Source organism: Mus musculus, chromosome 9 (genome assembly GCF_000001635.26).
Source record: "Mus musculus strain C57BL/6J chromosome 9, GRCm38.p6 C57BL/6J".
Lineage (NCBI taxonomy): Eukaryota > Metazoa > Chordata > Mammalia > Rodentia > Muridae > Mus > Mus musculus.
Genome location: NC_000075.6, coordinates 112,517,213 through 112,523,303, shown reverse-complemented (window position 1 = coordinate 112,523,303; position 6,091 = coordinate 112,517,213). Strand labels below are relative to the sequence as shown.

The window sequence follows — 6,091 nt, the reverse complement described above, 5'->3', positions numbered from 1 at the left end:
TTCCGCCCTACCCTCAGACAGAAACATGTCCTTGGGCAGACGTCCAGACCAGGGACATCCACTTGACCTTTGGTGGTAACAGACTGTTGCTGCTTCAGAGTCATGGACCCAGACATGGCGCCTGGTGGCAGCACTGGCCAGGACCCCCAGCATTGTCCCAGGTGGCATCACCAACTACTAAAATCAGGCTGTTCCTCACTATTTTCTATTCTCCAGTGCTGATTTTCTTTCTTTTCCATTTCTCCACTACTTACTTGCTCCTCTTACTGGTGCCCGGTGTCTCTGAATGTCTGGGGTCATCTCATGAGTGGTCTTAGAAACGCTATGCCCTGATCAAGCATTATGGCACTAGGCAGAGGTCATCTTAGGCATGGTCTGCTCCCACAAACCTGTGCAGTGCTAGACTTGGTGGTTATCTCAGACTAGCTCCCTGTCTGGGCCCCATTGCATGTCTTTGTTGGTTGCTTTGAGCTTGTTCCTTACTTGGTGCACCAGAATGGGCCCTTGAGAGGGTCATCTATCTCAGGGTTACTCCCGACAAGGCTGGTGGTTCCTGATAGAGTTCTAGTTTTTAGCTTGTTCCCTGTCTTGGATCTGCCTGGCTCTGGACTGGTTGTCATATTAGGCTTACTTTTTTTCAGGGAATGCTAGTCTACTAATCATTCATATGTTTTTAGGTCAGAACACTGAGCACAGGCATAGCCTTTCTCCTCTCTGTCTCCTACTGATGCACATGTGACACAGCAGACACACCTGCAACACCTTTAGGAGCAGGTCAGTGATGGATTTTATCCTATAAGTTTAAATAAGCCCTGAGTTGCTCTAGATTCCAGTGTTTTATCACAGTAATAGAATCCAAACTAGAACAAGCAGCATCCAGCTGTCTGTGTTTCCTGATACAGACACAATGTAACAAGCTGCCTGCTTTTCTGCTACCGTGGTGGGGCATAGTGACTGTATCCCCCTTTTCTGTGAGCCAAAGAAAACCCTTCCTCCCTTAAGTTGATTCTCTCCAGTATTTAGTCACAGCAGTTTTAAAAAGTGCCTAGTAAATGTGCACTTGATCATTCTACCAAACTTTAATTATATGAATTTAATTTAATATTTTATTACAATGTGTTTTTCAGATGTAGGGCTCTTGCAAGTTAAAAAAAAATCATTAGATCCTATGTACATTATGTACATTAGATCAGAATGTACATAGGAAAGGTAGATAGAAGGATCAATTCTACATATAAACATCATAATTTAAAAAGTAAAGCCTTAATTTGATAGTCTGAGATATGTTTCAAGTATAAAAATTAAGAGTCCAATTGAAAATAACAACCACAAAGAAAATAAATACCTTAGAAATTAGTGCTGCTGTTACAGAAAGGATTTAAAACATTTAACATTTCTTACATAATTTAATGTTTTCATTGACAATTAAATTGTTTATCTGGAAGGTAAATTTGACGTATTTTTATAATCCATATAGAAATAGCCAACGGCCCTTGCCAAGGTAATTTAATCCACTATGCAAAACAATTTTATCCCAAACTCAACTCTTTAATAAAAGCCAAAAGCCCCCAATCTCTTTTTCTCAGCAGTAAATCAGAACACATACCTGCTTCAGCATTTGGCTCTATGGCTTCTACAGGTTTGCAGATGTAGGGAAGAGAAAGTATATATGGCACACTGACACTAGGTTTTACCCCAGAAGAACATGTATAATCTCATTAAATCATATTCATCTGTATCTAGCCTTATGGATGGTATCTATAGAAAAGTGGTACTGATGGTGACCCTCCACTGTGTTCCAGCGCAAAGTGAAACAATTTATTAACTGTAGAGCTTGTTTCTGTTGAAGAAGGAGCAGGAAACCTGGAGCAGACATTTAGAGGGTTGGGGAAAATAGACCAGCGATACTCTATGTCTCTAATGAGAGTGCTAAATGGAGAAGAAAAGGAACAAATGAGGCAGAGATGATAAAAGCTATCCAAAGAGAAGTGTTCAGAAACAAAGAAATGCTGGAATAATTGAAATGGCCTGCTCAGCAAGCAGCTGAATTAACAAAATACTGTCCATTTATACACACACCGAAACTCCCCTGTCAAAGACGGACAGGAAACATAAACCTTCTAGAGACTAAGAAAAAGCTACTCAGAAAGAAACTGAATACAGATCATTATCTGCCATCTCAGCAACACTGGGTCCAGATAAGAAGGGGAAAATGTTTTCAATTTCTGAAGGAAGGAATCTATTTAAACCCAGCATTCCGTCCCCTGCCAAAGGTGAGACCAAAGGTTTACTTTTACAAGAGATTAGGGTGTTTGTTCATTGTAAGTTTTTGTACATTTTTCAAAATTTAAGAACATCTTCAAACTTGCTCATTAGGATATAGTTGCAGAAAAATTAAAGATGATTTAGAACAGGGAAAGAGTGTTATCTAGAGCAGTGGTTCTTATCCTGTGGTTACAACTCCTTTGTGTGTTGTATGTCAGATATCCTGCATGTCAGATATTTGCATTTCACTTAATAACAATAGCAAAATTATAGTTTTGAAGTAGCAATGGAATAATTCTATAGTTTACAAAGAATGGTAATAAAGAGTCACACATTAGGAAGGTTGAGAAACTGATCTAGAGTAATGGGAAATAGAGCTTAAATTTTTCTTTAAAATTCTACCCTTGACGCTGAAGAAATAGATAAGTGGTTAAGATTTCTTGATTCTCTTGGATCCACCCTTGTCTGGAGATTCACAACCACCTGTAACTCTAGATTTTTGGGAATTGGTTCCCTGTTATGACCTCTGTGGCCACCTATACAAACATGTGGCAGACACACAGATATAAGTATATGAACTCACATAAATAAAATAATTAAACATTTTTAGAAAAGAATCTATCCCTCTCTTCATAGTCAACATTTATTGCGATAGTGTCATTTTTAATCTAGTAAATTATGGAGCAAATATTATCTCAAAATAGTGCTAGTAGTCAAGAATTATTTCATATATAATTTACACAGATTTTGTCATTTTTTTCCTAAAAACACATGTAGCCTACTTACAATTTAATGTGGCCGGGAGATATTCATTAATAATACTTATTTTTAGCCCTATCAGGCTTTCTAATGAGGGAGCCTGTAAGATTAAATGCCACTAGTAGAATTAGCCGGTTCCCATGATTCTTCACTGTCTAGTCTTTGAGTCTGCAGCTGTAATCTACTCTTTCTTAGCTTGATTCCTAGAAAATGGAAACGACTGCAATATGTAGATAGATATAGATACATACAGATACCTATGATATAGATGTGGATGTAGACGTGGATGGAGATATAGAGATAGGTAGGTAGGTAGGTAGATAGATAGATAGATAGATAGATAGATAGATAGATAGATAGATATTAAAACAGGATGTACAATAACAAGATAATGTCCTAATAGGAGGGTTTTGAATGGCTGGGAAACTGGGACTTCAGAGCAGTGTGAGAGCTACATCATTTCTGGGCATCAGGTAACTCTGATGAGGTTGTGTGGCTGGATGCTAGAGAATGCATCAGACTCAAAAATGGAGCTCGGCTTCCTTCTGTAAGCTACCACTGAGAACTTACTGATAAAAAAAAAAAAGGAAAGCACAGGTACATACATCCCCATGAAGAGGTGGCGACTTTTTAAACTGTAAGCGGCCCACTTGCTGTGGTGGTTGCGTCCTTCTGTGATTTCAGGTTGGATTTCATCTGTGACAGTCACCCTCACCTATGTTGGCTCTGCCTTCAAGGCTCTCTTTACAGGGCTTCGTCATCTGCAGCTGTTGGTGTTTGGGTTCTTTTGTTTCCCATTGTTTATTCCTTCAGATTTGTCTGTAGAAATTTGTTTAAGATTGTATAAAATAGCTTTGCTAAATTCTTGTGAGTGGCTACAAAGAGATTTTCTTTGAAGACAGGGTCTCACTAGGTCATCCTCGACACCCTGGAAAGCATCATGTATACCAAGCTATCTAGGAGCTTCTGCCTCTGCCTCAGCCTTTGCCCACCCCCACCCCAGTCTCTAACCCCTAAGCTCAACCCTCCCCCACCTCTGCTTCAGCCTCCACCTCTGCCTGAATACCAGGATTAAACCTCTATATTGTCATACCTCATGCTAATAGAGATCTTTACTAAAGTATAAAATTTTCATGTATATGTATTGATTCAAACATTTGTTATTTCATTCAGAAAATCTATGTCTTATTTTCATGTCCTGTGGAATATGTTATTGATAACTACATCAATCTACTACTGCTAATTTCTCTTCATTTCAGAGCTACTTATTTAAGTTCATCTACAATCTCGTGGCCATGGATTTTTCTAAGTTACACATTTTGCATTTGCTTTTTTACAGAACACGTTTTTATCTTGTTTGACATTTTAGGTCTGAAATCATCTTGATTGGATGTTAATCATATTCTGGATCATTTATTAACACAAAAGCAGACAGTTTTCAAAATTAATTTTGGAAAATGAAAATTATTTCTTCAATTCTGAATTCTTAAAGAGAGCTTGTATTTTCTTTTTTCAATTTAACATATGAGGTTCATTTTTTAAAAATTGACCCAGTCTAGTTATGTAAGTGTGTATAAAATTCCAGTTCATTTTTATCAATTTTATGTCATTTTGTTGGAATCAACCTCGCCATTTAACATAGACATCTCAATGCCCTTTAACATTTAACATCTTAAAGTATCTTTGTACTGGTTTGGTTTGGGTTTTGTTTTTTTGCCACCTGGATTCTCCCCCAAATGCTTCATGATATGCTGACATTTCAATCAGCATCTCTTCCTGCTAATCCAAAAGGTTGGTTCCTTCTAGAATTTCTGGACACTAGTCTTCTGATGAGAAAGCTTTTAGCCATAAACTTTTTAATTAAGTGGACAAAGTCCACCCTAAGAGAGCCGGGGTGGGGGGGGGGGTAGCATCATTGTAGCAATGCCTTCCTTCTTTCTCATGCTAGTTTTAAGTCTGCAGAGCCTCACTTTCACATCTTGTCATTTTCTTTTCTGTAGATTACTTTTCTTAGCTCATACAATATATTTAAACTTGTTTTATCCATTCATTCATTCATTCATTCACTCATTCACTCATTCACTCATTCACTCATTCACTCATTCACTCATTCATTCATTCATGAGCCAGGATCATTTCATGTTAATCTCAAAGTGTATAATCCTTATTCTGTCTTCCATGTGCTGTGATTACAGATGTGTGGGTCTAATTAAAAGTCGGTGTGCTTTGATATTTTTTCCACTCAATGTACATGCAGGTTAATAGAACAGTAACTCAATAAACACTTTGTTTTTCCTTTTCCCATAATAAAGGTTATTTATTTATTTATTTATCTATTTATTTTTGGTTATTGTTGAATTGACCCTGTCTAAGCAATATAAAAAAACATAACCATATATGGACATCCACATTGTGCAAGCATAGGTGAATGATGTCATCATTGACCTGGTCGATGTCGTTCTGAGATGTTTGGAAACAAATTATCTAGAGATTCTGTAGATGGAACATAACCAAGTGCAAGATGCTGATGTGCCTTTGACATGGGTGTGTGGTACATGTATGTACTCCTGTTTATGTGGAGGTGCAAACATGCACATTAGTATATATGAATGTGTTGCATGCATGTAGAGGCCAGAGATGCATGTCTAGTGTCTTTACTTCTCCATGTTAGTTTTTCAGAGGTGATCTCTCATTTGGATCTGGAGCTCACTGATTGGCTGATGTGGCTGGCAAGTAAACACAGCAATTGGTCTGTTTTTCTCTCCTTGGTGCTGCAATTACAGGCCACACTCATAGATTTTTATGTGGATACTGGAGACCAAACTCAAGTCCTTCTGCTGGAGTAGCCATCTCCAGCCTCAAAACTTGTGTGTTTCAACTTTGCATGCTGGTATGTGATTCTGAACCCTTGGTGAATCATCATTTCTGAGAAATGACCATGATTCCTTTGATCTGTGATACTCTTCTTGGTGTACACATATATACTTAAAACAAGGCAGTCATGCCTTTTTCTTTGCAACATAGCATGCCTCAAATTATCATTATGATAATCTGACCTCATCAGAAG

At 37.8% G+C, this 6,091-nt stretch overlaps 1 non-coding gene across 1 annotated transcript; it reads right to left on the bottom strand.

Moving 5' to 3' along the window:
- Positions 1 to 643: 643 nt before the first annotated feature.
- Positions 644 to 775, bottom strand: Gm24957. The gene has a single exon (XR_003948493.1). It is a non-coding gene; the product is annotated as a small nucleolar RNA SNORA17 (small nucleolar RNA).
- Positions 776 to 6,091: the final 5,316 nt, after the last annotated feature.